Below are 20102 nucleotides of genomic sequence, written 5' to 3' on the forward strand. Positions count from 1 at the left end.
TGACAGGATTTTAAGTCTTCAACATTGTAATTGTCATAAATGACAAGAAATATGATACCCAAAAAAAGGAAAATCCAAGTGCTTGTCTTATATAATGCTTAGAAGCTAGAACAGAATAATTGGCTTTATCCAGGAGAAGAAAACATGATGGAACCAATGACTTAATATAACAAAGACAATGAATAAATATTTTTCAAGTTTCAATGAAATATTGTGAAAAATTATAAGTTGTCTCTTAACCTGTTTAATTTCATTCCACATATCCTTAGCCGAGATACCCTTGTGAGCACCAGATATAACAAAGACAGGACATACTGATATATGCACATCTTCAGTCTCCTCTGCTGCAATTGCAAGTGTGACAGGAGACCGCTCATTCGTAGTCCTATAGTATCATCTAAATTAATTGATAAATCCCAAAATTATTTATCATTCAAAAGTATAGTAAGGGTTAAGGCTTTACTTGTGATGTAGAGGAACACCATGCACTTTGTCATTCACCCTAGCATAACATAATATGTATCTTGAATGTCAGAATAAAAAGCAATCAAATGGGACATTTTCACAAAGAAGGTGAACAAGTCACAGTTTTCTTACATCTTTGAATTAAAATGATTGCCAGTAAACTCAGAAAGTCCTCCAACAGAAATCTGAATGCATACATCAATTGTTTGCATTAAGCACCCCAAGAGCCAAGAATAGGATAAAACATTAAAACACCAACAGTGTAATAGTAAATAGTCAACAAATAAGTTTCACTTACAGTCCATGTGAAAAGCAAGGTGACATCTGCTGTTGTTTTTCCAAAATTATTTAACTGCATAAATAACATTCATTGCTTACTAGGAGCAACATATGCATCAAATTCTAAGTAAAAAAGAAATTGAAGTGAATCTTGTCTGCCACGAAAAGTAAAAACTGATGATGTAACGCAGCAACAAAATAGCTTCAAGTGTAAATTAAATTAAACTCTCATAGCTAAATTAGCTTATTGGAATCATAACAAGAATAATGCACTAAATTAAACTAAAGAGCCAAGTCCACTCAGCCAAGTCAAAGACACTCAAGATCATAAAGGTTCTACAATGAAACAAAGAGATGAAGCAAGGAGTTGAGAAAAACACCTATGGCAAACGTTCTCCAAAGAAAAATGGCATAAAAAGATTAATGGGAAATCAAGAGAGAAAGAATGGCTTGATCACTACTCAAGCACGAGAACAAAAAATAGATGAAATAAGACAATAATGTAGGACAAGTAAAAACTGGCATATTTAATGAACAATTTGAATAAAAAATTCAATGATGGTGGCAAAGAATATGAAAATAACTGATCTCTTCAAGGAGTAGATAAATTGTGAATAAGATTCAAACAGTATTGTGAATCATATTTATTGTGATCAAATAAAACAACTTACATAAAAATTTATTCAATAATTATATATAGAAAGTGTACACACTATATAACATAGAAAGATATCATGGAAAATATATAACTTAAATTGAAGGATGTTCTATGAATTTGCCTTTTCTTTTCTCATTTATGGAATGAAAATAATTTTCTTCTATGAACAACAAATAATTCTATTACATCTTGTCTTCATTTTCTTATTTAAGGCTGTCATGGTAAATATGATTTTCACTATAAATAAGAACAACAAAAATGTTGTTACAAAAGTCACTTATTTTCGTTCATAAAAAAGAGGCAATAATAACATTAATAAACAAAATTTTATTACTGGCATCATGTAAATACTAAATACAGCTCAGCAAGTTAATTGGAGTAATTGTGTAAATACTTAATAAGCTAATTAGTATCAAATACTTTGTCTATAATCTAATTAGTGTCAAGCTCTTCTTATACTAACTCTCAACTTCAATGACAACCAAATAAAATATGAAAAAGAAGTAATCATTAATAAAAGTATAAAATTACCTAAAAATATTTTATAACTGATTTTTATGGATGAAATACTTTTAAAAAATTTTTACATATCTGTTTAATTAATATATTTGAAACTAATAATCTTTTAAAAAGATACATCTTTTCTACCAAAAGTCCCTTCAGCATAGCCATCAGACTTTAGATAAAATCCAGTTCACCGTCCCCTTCGACATTGTCATCAAAGCCGGAGAACTAGAAAATTAAATATTATTGATAAAAAGGTTATGAATCACAATTACATCTATAATGATCGCATATTCCTACATCAGTATTTTTTCAAACCTAGCTTCTGGTCATTGTTCATTTACAAAACTAGCTAACAACTAATTCGAACTAGATATGTGCAACCTAAATAAAAATCTTTAAACCATTTACATGTTCATCCTCCTATAAGCAAATCCTCCATCCATTAAAAACCTTGGAATTAGGGCACAATTTTTACATTGAAAAATAATTAAAATAGTGTAACTATCATGGATAATAACTTAAAAGAGTTTAAAATAGCCAATTAAATATTTTCTATATTAGTGGAAATTGAATTAGACTAATTAATTGAGAGTAAGGAAATGACTTACAATGATCAAATTACATCAAAAATGCTTTTTCTTAGCTTTTTTCCATTTGCTAATTCTTTTTTATGTAAAAAATATTTCTAAGCCAGACTGAAAATTTGACTAGGAGTTTTTGTTTTGACATAATATTCTGAAATTCTTGTCCAGTGTAAACCTTCTTGTTGGTATCCTCTAAGAAATAACCTACCAAAATATGATTTTTGAAATAACTATTAACAAATTTTATACTAAAAATTTTTAAACAAAAACATAAACTATTTAATTAGTAACGATATTTTTAGATATCAAACAATTTTTTTTTTCTTTTTTGGTTTTCAGTCCAACCAGAAACATTATTATGCCAACCACGGTCAAAACAAAATAAATTTAACAATCAACAAAAAATTACTTTAGAATTCGCTCAAATTGCTAGTTATTGATGCACAAAAATACTAACGTATGAAAGCTTTAATTAACAAGAGAGCAGTGAAGTCGATCTTACAGAAAAGAGGTGCTAGACTATATATTGCAGACAAGATACAATCATCATCGACAAATTAGAGATGTATCTAAATCAAGGAAGTGCTCTTATATGTTGATACTAGTTGCTTCACTTTTTTTTTTTTTTTGTAAACACCAATATTCAACTAAATAATAAATAAATAAGGAAGAGGAAAAAAGAAGTAATATAATAAGATCCATTCTTTGTTGGTGCTGCCTCCTTCTCTGCGGCCGGTACTACCTCCTCCTCTGCAGCAGGCACTACCTCCTTGCTGTCATGATAAAAATAAACAAAATATTTGATAATCAATGAATTTCTTGTGAACAAAAATATTTATATATTTGATCATCTCCATTTCAAAATATTTTATTTAGGGCTTGTTTGGGTGAACTCTTAAGAAAAGATCTTTTTTCGAGTTATCTTTTTTTAAAAGATCTTATAGAGAAGTAAAAGTAATTTTATGTTTGGATATCTCATGTAAAAAGGTCTTTTTATCAATCAATTATGTTTCCGTATAACAATATAAAAGTACTTTTTTATTTATTTATTATATGAAAAACATCTTTTTTTAAGGAAAAAAGATCTTTTAAATAAAGATGTAAATTACAGCTTCTCAAAAAAGATCTTTTTTTTATTTTACTAGTGCTTTTACTTTTACTACTAGAAATTTGCCAAACACATTAAAAAATAAAAAAAAAGATCTTTTTTCATTAAAAAAAGATCTTTTTTTAACAAAATAATAGCGCCCAAACATACACTTATTCCAAAAACTTATCTAAGGGAAAAAAAAGTTCATTGTTTATTAAGTTTGTTGGCACAGGATTCGGTGGTCCAGGAATCTTTGGACCACTTAGTGGTCCAAGTAAAAAACATGTTTTTGGAGTTTTTTTATCAATTACTACGTAGTCCTTGAACTAATTTTAATTACAAATTAACCCCATATATTTTATTTAATTATAAAAATAATTTTTTATTTTATAAATTATTATTTTATCAATTATCTATTATATTTATTAACAATCAAATACAAAAATAACAACCAATTATATCCTCCATTCATCCTAATAATTCCAATTGATTAAAAAATTAACTTTGATCTCGTTACATTCGTCCATGGCTTCCAAATCGTGTTTCCTTGAAATTCAATCGATTGATTTTTCAAAATAATCGATTGAATGATAACTCAATAGATTGGTTTACACTATATCACAAACAATCGATTGAAAGTTGTAAGGTAGAATGGTAAAAAGCTTAAACCAATCGATTGTTTATACTTTCCAATCGAATGAATGCCTCAAAACAATCGATTGTTGTTGTTACTCAATCGATTGAATTCACGAAAACAACATGGATTTGCCAAATACAATCGATTGGAAAGTGATGACATTGAAGTTTTAGCCAAATTCAATCGATTGGTAATGTAATCCAATCGATTGGAAGGTGATGAAGTTGAATGTTTTGCCAATTTCAATCGATTGGTAATGGTACCCATCTACTCAATCAATTGTTTTTTATTATACCAATAAGCTATTGAACCAACTTGGTTAAACTTGGTTATCAAAATAATTTCGTCATGTAGTATCACGGATTTAATTAATATTAGTAGAAATACATTTCCTTCGTCCAAACTAGACCAAACTATAAGATCAATGATTTAAGTTAAGTGATAAAAATTGTTCTTATGTTAATACATTGATATTGGTGCAAGAAGATAATAAGATCCTGATCATTGTGATTGAAAAAAAAATTGGATTAATGAGGATTTGTACAACCTATTTGTGATTTATGAAAGTAGAATAGAATAAATTGTGCAAAATTCTACAGAATTCTGAAAAATGAGAACATTACCAATTGATTGAGTAGATGGATATTCCATTACCAATCGATTGAAATTGGCAAAACATTCAACTTCATCACCTTCCAATCGATTGGATTACATTACCAATCGATTGAATTTGGCTAAAACTTCAATGTCATCACTTTCCAATCGATTGTATTTGGCAAATCCATGTTGTTTTCGTGAATTCAATCAATTGAGTAACAACAACAATCGATTGTTTTGAGGCATTCATTCGATTGGAAAGTATAAACAATCGATTGGTTTAAGCTTTTTACCATTCTATCTTACAACTTTCAATCGATTGTTTTGTGATACAGTGTAAACCAATTGATTGAGTTATCATTCAATCGATTGTTTTGAAAAACGAATCGATTGAATTTCAAGGAAACACGATTTGGAAGTCATGGACGAACGTAACGAGATCAAAGTTAATTTTTTAATCAATTGGAATTATTAGGATGAATGGAGGATATAATTGGTTGTTATTTTTGTATTTGATTGTTAATAAATATAATAGATAATTGATAAAATAATAATTTATAAAATAAAAAACTATTTTTATAATTAAATAAAATATATGGGGTTAATTTGTAATTAAAATTAGTTCAAAAACTACGTAACAATTGATAAAAAAACTCCAAAAACATGTTTTCTACTTGGACCGCTAAGTGGTCCAAAGGTTCCTGGACCACCGAATCCTGAGCCCAGTTTGTTCATAAAACTTATAAGAAAAAGGAAATATAGAATAAGTAAATAAAAAGAAAGAAAGAATACGAGAAATAAACCTTGCAAAATAAGAAGAGAATGAAAATATTGAGAATACCGACCTGTGATGATGATCAGTTGAGGCTCAGACCGAAGTGGCCGAGACCAAGGATGAGGCTGAGGCTGAGACGGTAGCTGAGGTGGTTGATTACCACAGTCATGGCACACGGCTGAGGCTCAGACCGAAGTGGTTGATAACCAGATAATGGACTTCCATAAAAGTGCTCTGTCATCTTCATAGCTTCCGCCTCCTGCCCGGTGGTTCTCCATAGCTTCTGGCAAACACTCATCGAACTGTTTGTTGTAGTCCCAAGAATGAGGTGGTTGATTATCCGACTGCTCTATCGTCTTCATAGCTTCCACCTCCCGCCGGCGGTTCTCCATAGCTTCCGGCAAACACTTATCGAACTGTTTGTTGTCGTCCCAAGAATAAGATGGTTGATTATCCGACTGCAGCTTGGGCTGAAGTTGAGGTTGAAGTGGTTGATGACCACCGACGTCACATCTTCTCCATATCCCAATCAGGCTGAGGCTGAAGTTGAGGCGGTGGATTACCACCCACATTGTGGCCATCGGCAAACACCTCCGCCTCTATCATCTTCAACATATGTGAATTCTCTTGACTCATTCTTGCTTTAAGTATTTTCGTCGTCTTCTTAATTAGCTTCTTGCTTGGATTCCTTTTCTTAAACACAACATTTTCGTCAATGGCAAACGGCTGAGGCTCAAACTGAAGTGGTTGATAACCAGATAATGGGCTTCCATAATACAGCTCTGTCATCTTCATAGCTTCCTCTCCCGTCGGCGGTTCTCCATAGCTTCCGCCTTCCGGCAAACACTCATGAATAACCGGCTGAGGAGGTTGATTACCAGATTTACCACTCACGTCCATGGCACACGGCTGGGGATAGGGCTGAGGTGGTTGATAACCACCTACATTGGCTGCAAAAATCTTGTTTTCGTCCCCATTCCAGACCGGCTCAGGCAGAGACGGAGACTCAAAGTGAAACTGCAGTGGTTTATCGGCATCCAGGTCTATCATATCCCACGGATCCATTATTGCAGAATCTGATTGCTCTTCACTCATTCTTCTTCTTCTCTTCTTCTTCTCCTTCTTCTTCTTCTTTCTTGATTTCCTATTTTTAGATATAATATTTATGTAACCTTCACTTTCTAAGATAAGAGTGTGTCAATTTAATTTATATTAGATTATGGATAAAAAATTAAAAGATTTCATTTTCAAATTTGAGTTTTAAAATTTTATTTTAGGATTTTTTATCTTTTTGTATTATGTAAATTTAGATAGTCTTAATTAAGACAAAAGACTTTCAAAAGCATCAAAAATTGATTTAAATTTTGTTTTAATAAATATAATTTTAAATGTTAAACCAAAATTCAAATATAATATTGTAGTGAAGCAGTTAAAACTTAAAAGATAGTAGAATGGACAGACATAGTGAAAATATTAAAGGTAATATGCATAAGGTTAATATGAATAATGTACTTAATCTTGAAGCCTAAAATCAAGGCGTTAACTTAGAAAGAAGAGATCTTGTCCAGAATTTCTCATTGGGATCAAAATCCAAGCAGAGTACCAAAAAAAAAAAAAAACAAAAAAAAAAAAAAAAACAAACAACAACAACAACAGAGAAATCCACAATCCTTCACAAAATTAACTAACCAACTATTAAGTAAGATAATAGCTTATAGCCAATTGAAGGTTAACTCCTATACCTTTTAGACATGGTGTAATCATGTTTCTTCACATTCCCATCAACTAAACCACGGGCAAAAAATTTAGTCTCAAATTAATATTTTAATCCAGTTTTTTAAATTACAAATTATCTTCTTTTTGTCTTTTTGGATAAACGGGATTGAAGCTCAAAGAGAAGAGATTACATAATTGTAACTAATCGGGATAGTATAGTTGACTCATTTAGATTACATAATATTTTCTTTTTTTTGATACTCTGTTTCCTCCCTATACAACATCCTTTAATTACAAATTATCTATTTAAATAAAAAATAAAAGAGTTGACTCTATTTAAATTTTATGCATTCTCAATGCAAAATTCTTCTAAATTAATATCAAATCAAATTATTGCTATATAGACAAAAAATGGTTAACTTCTACACCTCAATCTCAACAAGAAACCAATTTGATCATTGCTACTTTTGATTTAATTAAGTAAAGATCAACGAAGAATCTACTATGGATAAAAATAAATAATTACAGGAATACTTTAGAGCACAGGTGAGGTGCCAATAGTTTGTGATAGGAAGGGAAGGTTCTAGAGACCTTTTTATTAAATAATGTAATGAATGAAACAGAGAAGACAATTTGTAGCCAATTAGTTAGTTTAGCCTTTAGTGTCTTAGCACTTAGTATTAGCAAAATGATGTTCACAACAGAGTCAAACTAATCCAAGGTAAATCTTTCAGCTCATTCTTCCTTTGCTTATGTTGTTATGCTACAAGTACAGGGAGATTCTTCTAATAATATCATCAACACTTGACTCAAATTTTGCAATGGTCATAGAAAGTTCCAGCAATGGAAACAAGAACCTTATCTTACACCTTTCTGCTTGTAAATGCTTATCAGCTACAAACTCAGGGCTCCCAAAGTCTCCAAGGTTTACAAGACGAACCGGGTTCATGACAACCCCAATGTTGTTGCTCCCCATACTTGCATCTTGAAACAAAGCAGTTGCCCCAGCTTTATCAACCTATTCATTATAAACCAGAGCAGCAAAAATTGTTACAATGTAAATGGAAAGTGGTGAAAATTTGGAATGACAAGAATTTTATGTTTTTTGCACCAACTCCATAGCATTTCATCTTGTACTACTAAATTTGGAGGGGATAAATAACAATTTTTTTATGAAATATAATGATCAGTTCATCTAATATATTCCATTTCCATCTAATCTAATTCTAAAATATCTAAGAGTTTAAATTTTATGCATTGTCAATGTAAAATTCTTCTAAAACAAATTATTGCCATATAGACAAGAAGTGGCTAACTTCTACACCTCATTGTCAACAAGAAACCAGTTTGATCTATGCGCAACACACGATTAGGTGTCAGTGTAAAAGAGTTATACACTAACAGCTAGATTTTAACTCAATATTTTACCCACCTCATTCCATTTCGATTTAACTCTATTGAATCATTTTCCAACACATCATACCAAACAGAGAGGAAAACAAACATACGCAATTCTTCACAGTAGAAAAAGCTTACCAAAGATCAAGGTTAATAATAAGTTTGAATTCTAAAAAAATAGGTAAATAAATTTTACCTTAGTCCAAGAAGAGGGTATAAGAAGAGTGAAACCTTCCTTGGAATCAGTGTATCTGTGAAGCTCCAAGTCCAACTCTTGAGCTATCAAGAATGCACCACTAGTGTTTGATAAATTGCTCGAAAGAAAAGTTGTGAGAAGAAGAGTAAGATTGAGCTTCCTCTTAGTAAAAAATGTCGATAAACGCACGATGTGGTTGTTGTGAGGTTCATTGTGAAGAATGCAGGTAGCAGAATTGAAAGAGGGGATTGAGAAGAAGGTTCTGGAAGAAGAGTGTTGTGAATGGTGGAGAAGAGTGAAGCAAGTCGTGTTTGGGTTAAAGCCTTAAAGGGGGAAAAAAGGTAAGTAAATAAATAAAAGAAAAAAATTGAACTTACCGATATTTTTAGGAAAAAAGACAGATATGTACTGACTTTTTAAATTTTTGACAAATATATTTTTGACAAAATTTAAATATTCCTGACTTTAATAAACGGAAGACAATTTAGTTCTTCCATCTATTTGCCTCTCATACACCAAACGGAACTGGCTGACGTGGTTAAAACGGTGTCCAGGTGTCCATTACGGTGCCACACTGGAAGGGGAATAAAGTTCGAAGGATAAATAAGTCATTGACGTCATTTTGCAAATAAAGTTCGAAAGACAAATAAGTCCTTGAGAATTTAGTTCATTATACTTTTATTATGCTTCTATTGTGAGAATTTAGTTTATAAAATTATGCTTGTATTTTGAAATCTAGTTACTTGTTGTATTCTGCAATTTAAATTATTTATATTAAAATCTAGTTCATTATTTTCTTAAATTGCATTAGTTCAGATTTAGTGCATTTGTGTATTATATTAGAATTCATTAAGAATTATTCTTCACATATAAGTTATTTACACATACAAGTTCATACAAGTCATTTATATTGTATTGTTTAAAATTTTTTTGTGTATGTGTATTGATAAGTTTTGTATAATTCAAACTCTTCCTCTTCTTTCTTGTATTGTAAAAGTGAATTTTATTGAGTTAGGATTAACTTGTATAAACTTATAAGCCAAAAAGACTTGTATGTGTAGCAGGTCTCATTTGTTAAATTACATTAGTTCAGTTTTCATCATACCAGTGGCATTAGTTAGCATGAACTCATTTATTATATATTAAGTTAGCATTAGTGCATTTGTATATTATATTAAAACTAATATGTTTATCCATAATAACATTACGAAAATATTTTTTTTTTAATTATAGTTCACTTTGTTCTAACAGTATAAACTATGCATGACACAAAAGATTTATAAAATCAAACTACTTTTACAAAAAAGTCGTAAGTTGACAAAAGTCTCTGGCTAAGAAGACAAAGATATATACAAATAAAAAAATTAAATAATAAGATTTTTAGTTATTATTTTTATATGAAAAAGTCTAATTTTTTATTAATAATTAATTTTAACATTCGTTATCTAAAATTTAAAATAATTTAATGTGTATACTTTTACATTTAAAATATTTTAATTGTAAAAAAATATCGGATGACATATTTTGATTTGTCAAATTACTAATATAAAATATAATTATATATAGAATAAAAATAGTAGAGAGAAATAGAAAAATAGAGAGAGGTAGATGAGAGAATTTAGGAAATGAGTTTATTAATTTTGAAAAAAAAAATATTTTTTCTTAATTTTAATAAGAGTGTCATGTGACACATTTGATTATTAAATTAGATAGTAATATATGATACATAATATAGGTATATTTTAATTAGATAGTAATATATAATACATATAGATAGGGACGGACATAAGGGGGGTGAGTGGCGGCCTCGGCCCCCAACTTTTTTTAATAGTAATAAATTATTATGTATAATTTAAATTTTTTAAAAAATATTTAATATTTAATTTAATATAAATAAAAGTTCAGTCTAATTTAAATATTAATAATTTTTAATATCTAAAAAATAAGTAACAATATTCAAAAAATCTGAAAAATATATTATTACTAATATTTTTTAATTAAATAAAAATTTTTAAATCTCGTAGAGTGAATTTTTTTTCTTCTTGTGGCCGTTTTTTTATTCGTTTGGTATTAATTCTCTCTGTTTCAACTGCTACAATTAAGAAATCTTTTTTAACTATGAATATTGTGAAAAATAACTTAGAAACAAAATAAAAGATGAATTTCTTGCTAATTGTCTTTTAATTATATTGAAAAGAAAATTATTAAAAATTTTGACACAAATTCTATTATCGGTGAATTTTATGATATGAAGAATCGATCACTTCGTTAGTAAAAAGTATACACATATTTTTTTTATTTTAAAATATATTTTCTATCCGTATATTTTTATAATACATCTTATATTATATAATTTTTTTACATAATTTTTAATATTATATGTATTATTGGCTCCTCCATAATATCATTTCTGGATCCGTCCCTACATATAGAAGCATAATGAACTAAATTCTCAAGGACCTACTTGTCCTTCGAACTTTATTTGCAAAATGACATCAATGACTTATTTGTCCTTCGAACTTTATTCTCCTTCCAGCGTGGCACCGTAACGGATACTTGGACACCGTTTCAGCCACGTCAGCCAGTTTCATTTGGTGTATGAGAGGCAAATAGACAAAAAGACTAAATTGTCCTCTGTTTGTTAAAGTCAGAAACTTTTTTGTATTTAAATTTTGTTAGGAATGTATTTGTCAAAAATTTAAAAAGTTAGGACCTATCTGTCTTTTTCTCTTTTATTTTTATTAGTGGTTTCAACAAATGTCGTGTTTGAAAATCAAATGATCGAACCGATAAAAATAAATATTCGAAAGTTCAATTAAAATTTAACTAGAATATAACTGGATATTAATAAAATAATATATTAAATTATTAACATATAAAAAATATATTTTTTAAAAGATTTAATTTTTTTTAGTTTATTATTTTAAATTGATTAATTATTAAAATATTATATCAGTTTGACTAGTTAATCAATTTTTTTAATTTCTAGTTAATTCTCTACCAAGCAATTTATATTAGACCGAACTAATTTGATAATCAATTCTTAACTAACTGAGTAAAACGAATTAATTTTAGTCTGATTCCCAAAATATGATCATGTTAGTTCATTCCAAAACATAAAAACTTAAAATAAGAATCTTTTGATAAATATTTTGCAGAGATCTTTTTATATATAGAGTTTTAAAAGTCGTATGAAAGGTTAATATTTGAAAAAAATTGAAAATAATACAAGGGATACTGTGATAGTATAAACTTATATAAAATATATAAGGATAAGTATTATTTTAATCCCTAAAGTTTAGGGTCAAAATCAAATTCATCCCTAATCTTATTTTAAATTTAAAATCATTCCTAACATTTTATTTAGTATTAAAATTATCCTTTTAAATAATTTTTTTTAAATGAAAAAAAATACCCTTATCTTCAAATACCTCCTATCCCACCAAGTTTCACATACACTAATTTTTCTCCCCTTCCTCGTGAGCATCCTTGCATGTGTCGTTGTTATGTTGTTGTTATTGTTGCATGTATTGAAAGGAGAAACCGCAGTTGAGATCTGCCATCCAGAGCTCCTCCGTCGCTGTCGAGATTGATGGTCATCCTTGCCTTGCCACGCCGCACCCTTACCTTGCCATTGAAGGACATCCTCTGATCTCTGCCGTCGTCGCCCTCCTCTTTGGCATCGGTCATGGCGCCGTCACCATTTACCTTGTTGGCTGTCAACGACCTTCTCCGGCAACAACAGTGACGGAGCAAACCGGCAAATTTGCTGACTCTACTTCATTCTGGATTTTGTTTGTCTATGTGTAATTGATTAAGTTTTTCATTTTTTTTAAATCTGCTTTGTTGTTGTTGTTGTTGTTGTTGTTGTTGTTAGATTTAAAGGGTTTGATGTTGCATTTAAAACAAAAAATTTTGAATAGTTGGAGATGGTGGTGAAGGTTGAGGCTGAGCTTCTCTCTTTCTCCGTTAGCGTTTGCAGAGACTTCTCTGGTTCCAGCCAGGGTCGGATCTCGAAATGTTACCATGGGGGCAATAATATATATAATGTAAAAAAAATATATGCAAATAAATTATAATGTAAGATGCATTACAAAAATATACCGATAGAGAATATATATTTAAAGTACAAAAAAATGTTTACTTTTTACTAACGAAGTGGTACACGTCGATTCTTCATGTCATAAAATTCATCGATAATAAAATCTGTGTCAAATCTTTCAGCAATCTTCTTCTCAATGTAAATCAAAAGACAATTAGTAAGAAATTCATCTTCTATTTTGTTTCTAAGTCTATTCTTCACAATATTCATTGCTGAAAAAGATCTCTCAATTATAGCAGTTGAAACAGAAAGAGTTAATACCAAGTGAATCAAACGATCAATCAAAGGATATGTTAAAGACTTTCCTGTCTTCGTTAATCCTTGACATAACTCTGAAATTGTGCACAAGTTAGTTAATTCAACATGATTAGGAACATCAGGTTCATAATGTTGAGCTTCATTCTAATGTAAAATTTCTCTTGGTCACTGAAGTCACCTAAATAAAACCGTTCTACTAATTCACATATTTTGTTGACACTAAAAAACTTATAATTATCTTTGGAATCTAAAGTTGAACTTAAAGTAAGTAATTTTATAAGTAACTTTTTTCTTAAAAATTATATCAATTTTACTTTGTTTTCTCATTATAAAATGTTCTAATTTCTTTTTACCTAAAAAAAAAAAGAACTCAAATAATTATATATTCACATGAATAAACAAAGTCTAAGTATTTTTATTAATTAAACATCAATTATAATAATAATATTTTTTCACTAAATCACTATTAATTTTACTAAAAAAAAAAGAAATAAAAAAATAAGAGAGAATCAATCTTAAAAATGAGTCAACAATTTGTCTATATAAACACAAAAAAATAAAATTATATTATTTTATAATAAAAAAATGTGCTTTATTAATTAATAATTTTATATAATTATATAAGAGAAGTGAAAAATAGAATGAGTACACTTAGTTGAATTGATATGATTGAAAATTTTAGTGGATGCTCGGCAGTGGCAGTAAGAGCGTGACTAGTGAGGCTACTATGGCTTCAAAAATCAAAAGTATATGAACGGTCAATGAGCCAAGAAAACTTAAAGAAAGAGAATTTAGTTTTAGGCATTTAAAATTTTTTTTAAATCATTATGTTTTATTTGGGTTGGGTTGGATTTCTTATTATTATTTTTTATTTAAAAAAAAGGGGGTTAGGCCTCCACTACTCCCATATATCTGTCTCTAGTTCCAGGACGGCAATTTCCAAGAGCAATAGAGACGACGGTTTCGATAGTGGTGGCCACAATTTTGAGCTTTTCTCGTACTCTCTTGTTTTCTTGCTTTCTCCTTTCTTCTTCTCAATCTCTTTTAAATAAATGAGGTTGTTAATAATAATTTTGAATTTAAATGTTATATTGCTGATCATGAATTTTAAATTTAAATGTTATGTTGTATTGTGTTGTGTTGTTGTTGATGAATTAAAATGAACAGATATAAGAAAAGAAATAGTTTATGGTAATAAAGGTGGTGGTGGTGAACGGTGGGGTCAGGTTAAGAAAAAATATAAGGATATTTTTGTCCAAAAATATTGAAAGGACAAATTTAATACTAAATAAAACGTTGTGGTCGATTTTAAATCCAAAATAAAATTAAAGACAAATTTAATTTTGATCCTAAATTTTAAAGACCAAAACAATACTTATTCTAAATATATAACCATACACAAACACACACATATATATATTAAATTAGGCAAAATAATTCGATTTTATTTTATTATTAAAGAGCAAAGTCAAATTTAGAGTAATATTGCAAGAAACCGTAGTTTACAAGATTTGAGAGTATCTTTTGAAAGAAGTACAACGCGCAAAGAATGTATTGCACTGACAATTTGCTTGCACAATATGCGTCCAATCCCTGTAAGTCCGTAAATATAGTGCACTAGCCTTCTCTTTCTCTCTTCAATATGTATCCTTCCTCTCTCATTCTCATTTTCAATTTCAACTAGATTTACACCCGCGCATTGTACAAAAATAAAATGAATATATATTTTATAAAATATATAAATTAATTTTAAATTTAATAATTATAAAATAAAAAAAATTTATACATAAATTACACTTTAAGTAAAATTACAAAAATACTTAATTCAAATTTATTTATTCAACTTCATATTATTATTTTAATTTTTGTTCTTTTAAATAGTTATTTTTATTTATTTATTTATTTATTTATTTATTTATTTATTTATTTGACTTCATATTTTTTTTATAATATAAATAAAATATTTTTTATAAAATTAAAGAGAATGATAAATAAATATATTGATGCATCAACGGTTGATTTTGTGTCTCTGGAGCTTGTACTTGTTCTCCAGATTATTAATTTTGTTATTGTACTGTTGTTATGTAGGATATTCCGTTAATTATTTAACTTTGATCTCACTGTGGAACTAAATTGATGCTAAATGAAACTTTTTTGAATTCAAATAGGACACTTTAAACTTTAAGGATCAAAACGGAATTGTATCCAAATACATGATAAATGGATTAAAGATTTTTGTTTAAGTTGCACATATCTAGTTCGATTTAATTATTAACTTAGTCTTCTTTGATTTTCTACTATGTGAATTTTCTACTATATATTATAGTGCTTAGATTTTTTCTTAAACATGTGTGAATTTTATATGTGAAAATTCATGTGATGTTATTCTTTTTGCAATAACATATGAGAAATTTAAGAGTATATATATTTTGTAAATGTGTTGATAATCAAATATTGAGAAGAGTCATGTATTTTTTATAGATAGTCTGTGTTAATATTTGGTGGTTTCGTTTAATTTCAAATAATGTATGTGGCTAACGAAACAAGTATGCAAGAGATGTTTTCGATCTACCAACAAACACGAGTACAAGTGTCAGTTATCAAGTTATATGTTGAGTTTGAAGAATTAGTCGAGGTTGATTTATCAGAGCCTAACATTGACTGAACGGTTTATAACACTGAAAGCGATAAGACGAATTTGAGGGCACTTATCATATTGTTGGTCCAACTAAAGATGTAGATGAAGATAATATAAATTATAATAGTTGAACCTGATGTTGCAGATGTGGCAAAACTCACTAGCGAGTCAATATCCATCTAGAGAGCTTTCTTTTATGCACATTTTGAATCTGGACACTATGAGTGCATTAGAGTTTTCTGAGTATGTCAATATAGGTAAGTAATCTTTTTATTATTATTATTATTATTATTATTATTATTATTATTATTATTATTATTATTGATTCCTATAGTAATATTGAAGAACAATCATGCTACACATCCATGTAATTTTGTATCCAAGTTCATCTAAGTTGGTCCAACACTAAAAAAATCCAATACCATTAAATGAAACATGAAATACACGCACCCAACACATACGAAACCGCTCTTACCCAACGCTTCTTCTCTTCTTCTTCTCTTCTCCCCCACGCTTCTTCTTCTCACGCTCATTTACGCACGAAGCGTCTTCTTCTTCGCCTTCTTCTTCGCGTTCCTCCTCCTCCTCCTCATCCTCCTCATTCTTTTTCGCGTTCCTTCTTCTTCACGTGTTTTCTTCTTATCGTCATTCTTTTGTTGTTGCTGCTGTATTTTTTGTCTTTTTCTTCTTCTCTCTCTGGTGAAGAAGTAGTAGAAGGTGAGGAGGAAAAGTTTCGAATTATGCAGAACAGAAATAAACCGAACATGTTATTATGGTGAAACAATTGTATAGTACTAAATGAATGGAATAGTATTCATTATATAAATTCAAATTCGAACATCTTTCTGTATAATGAACCGAACACGTATTCATGGTGAAATAATTGTATAGTACTGAGTGAACAAAACATAATTCATTATATAAAATCAAATTCGAATAGCTTTCTGCATAATGAACCGAACACGTAATCATGGTGAAATAATTGTATAGTATTGAGTGAACGAAACATAATCTATTATATAAAATCAAATTTGAACAACTTTCTGCATAATGAACCGAACGCGTACTCACGATGAAACAATTGTATAGTACTGAGTGAACGAAACATAATCCATTATATAAAATCAAATTCAAATAGCTTTGCCTATAATTTATAGATTATCAATTTAATTCAATTCAGTACACCTCCGTCCATTCAATTCAATTCAAATTAGCAATTGCATTCCATTCAATTCGATTCAAAATTGAATAATCCAACTTTGTTAGTTTGATTCGTTTTAGAAGAATAATCCAAATCACTCACATTCAACTGATTTGAAGTTGAGTCATTCATTGTTTCGATTCAGAAGTGCAGATCGAAGAAGAAAACGAAGAAGAATAGGAAGAAGATAAATGCAACGTAACTAGATCGAAAGAAAAAAAAAGAGAAAATGAACGCGACCAGAGAAGAACGACGAAGGCAATACAGATCAGTAAAGAAGAAGAAAAAGAAGGGTTTACGTTGAGTAAAGCTTTAGGTTGCAGCATGTTATATGTAGCGTGTGTATGGCAAACGAGTGAGGGGGGAGGGGAGCGCGTCTGACCAATATTGCTTGGATAACTTGGATGCATTTTTTATATGGATGTAGAGTATTATTGATTAAAGAATTATTTTTTGTTGTTATTGGTGAGACCTTATTATTATTATAGACGGTGAATTTATCAATGGCATGGAGTTCAGTTTTAGAGAAACTGTGATTGTGACAATTAAAAATTATACCATTTGCAGGGGTATGGATTATTGGGAATGTGAATCTGAGTTAACTACATTTTATATAAAGTGTGTACAATATAAACAAGTTGTGATTGACTTATCATGGCTAGGCTTATTAAAAAAAAGTTTTGTTGGGTTATAAGACAGTACAATGGTAGTCACACATGCACTAGAATTACTATTTCTCAAGATTATGCCAAGCTGAACTCATACATGATTGCAGACAGGGGTGTCAGGCGGGGAAGCCCGCCCTGCCCCACCTATTCAGGCGGTCCCAAAATCCTAGCCTGCCTAATTAATTGTTTTTTTTATAACAACATATCTAATATCTTCTATTTAAATCAATATAAATCGGGCTAAGCCCGCCTAGTTAATTGTTTTTTTTTATAAGAACATATCTAATATCTTCTATTTAAATCAATATAAATACAAATATTAAATATAAATAGTCTTCAAAGTAAATAAACATAATCTAATTATCCAAAATACTCAAGTCATAGTTATAAATAGTCCCATAGACAAAATAAATATATAATCCAAAGTCCAAAAACATTATTATGAATAGTCTTCAAAGCAAATTAAACTTAATTCAATACACTTAATTTTCATCTTCATCTTCATATAAGTCAATAACATCATTGGAACCAACTCCTGAAGAATAGCCTTCTCCTTTTGCAATATCTTCCTGATCTTTATCTTCCTCTAGAAAAAAGTAAATAAATATATTAGCAAAATAGTACATAATAATGTTCAAAATCACTCAAGTATGTATGTCATAAATATAATATATCAAAATCATCATATCCACGTATCCAATTTCTGGTGCAAATCACCGCTTCAACATTATCTGATAACAAACGACTTCTATACTTATTCAAAACATAAGAACCCATGCTAAATGCAGATTCTGAAGCCACGGTAGTAATAGGAATGCTCAACAAATCTCGTGCCATTAGTGATAGTGTTGGAAAACGATGATGGTTGTCTTTCCACCATTGCAAAACATCAATGATTGCATCATTGCAAAATAATGTTGCCTCACTCAAATAAATATCCAGTTGGTTCTTTCCACTTTTCACTTTAGCTTCTTGATTACGGGATATCAAATCCTTTGCATTACAAATAATATAAACATATCAAAAAGCATGAAAAATAAAAAATACATATAATCAAGTAGATAAAAATACTTACACCAACAATTTTAATAAGCTGAGTTCCAATTGCAGAAGATGTTACTTGAGAAAAATTACTTGAAAGTTGGGAAGAACTCTCTACAGTTGTAGAGGAATTTTGGTCATAAACCTCAAAAAGCTTGTATAACTTACTCTTCATATGCTCCACTTTGTCTTTAGCACTAATAGGATCAATCTCATTATAGCAATGAACCAAAGTGTTGAGTTTAAATCTAGGATCAAGAACTGCCCCAAATGCAAGAACAACACTGTATTCTTCCCAATATTTCTTGAACTTAATCATCATTTTTTCTCCCATGTTCCTTATAAGCACTTCATCATTCTTCAAACTATTCATTAAAATAAGCTGGATTTGCCAAACTTGTAAAAAATACAAGTTGGATGTTGGGTAAGAAGTTCCAGACATCAACTTGGTAGTTTCGTAAAATGGTAACAAGAAATCACATATCTTTTCAGTTCTTCTCCACTCATCTGATGAAGGACAATACTCCCTAAACCCAGCTTCTTTTACTTTATACATTTCAAAAGCTTTCTTATAAGGAATAGCACTTGCAAGCATTGCATAGGAACATCTAAACATAATGCAGTCATATACTCAAGTCCCTCAATATCTTCAAAATATTCTTTAAACTTAACCATTCGACTTTCAGATTTTCTCAGAAACTTAATACCCTCTCTAATCTTATACACTGCATCACCACATATTTTCATTCCATCTTGGACAATAAGATTTAAAATATGAGCAGAGCAACGAACATGAAAGAATTCACCACCACACAACAATGAACCATGCACATCCAAAGTACTTTTCAAGTGTTCAACACAAGTATCATTAGAAGAAGCATTATCCAAAGTAATGGAAAAAATCTTTTTATCAACTTTCCACTCAGTCAAAAGCGTAAAGATTTTAGAAAACAATTCAAATCCTGTGTGAGGAGGAGGCATATGACAAAAATTGAGAATTTTACTCTGTAATTTTTAGTTCTCATCAACAAAATGTGCAGTCAAACATATAAACCCCTCATTGGTACTGGAAGTCCAAAGATTAGATGTTAAGCAAATTCTATTTGGAATGGAAACTAAAATTTTTTTAAGTTTCGCAACTTCTCTCTTGTGGACTTTCACTATGTCAGCCTTAACCGTATTCCTAGAAGGAAGTTTCAAAGTTGGACTAATATATTTCACCCAATTTCTAAATCTCCTATCATCAACCATATTAAAAGGCTTATCCCCAGCAACTACATACCCAGCAAACA

The 20102-nt window shown here is 29.6% G+C and overlaps 1 long non-coding RNA gene across 1 annotated transcript; it reads right to left on the reverse strand.

Moving 5' to 3' along the window:
* Nucleotides 1-462: 462 nt before the first annotated feature.
* Nucleotides 463-879, reverse strand: LOC148550038 (uncharacterized). Its single transcript, XR_015896311.1, has 3 exons — nucleotides 764-879; nucleotides 598-650; nucleotides 463-502 (listed from the first exon to the last, which is right to left on the reverse strand). It is a non-coding gene; the product is annotated as an uncharacterized LOC148550038 (long non-coding RNA).
* Between the last annotated feature and the right edge of the window lie 19223 nt (nucleotides 880-20102).

The sequence above is a fragment of the Arachis ipaensis genome, chromosome B8, assembly GCF_059453495.1.
Source record: "Arachis ipaensis isolate K30076 ecotype BB chromosome B8, ASM5945349v1, whole genome shotgun sequence".
In the NCBI taxonomy this organism is placed as follows: Eukaryota; Viridiplantae; Streptophyta; class Magnoliopsida; order Fabales; family Fabaceae; genus Arachis; species Arachis ipaensis.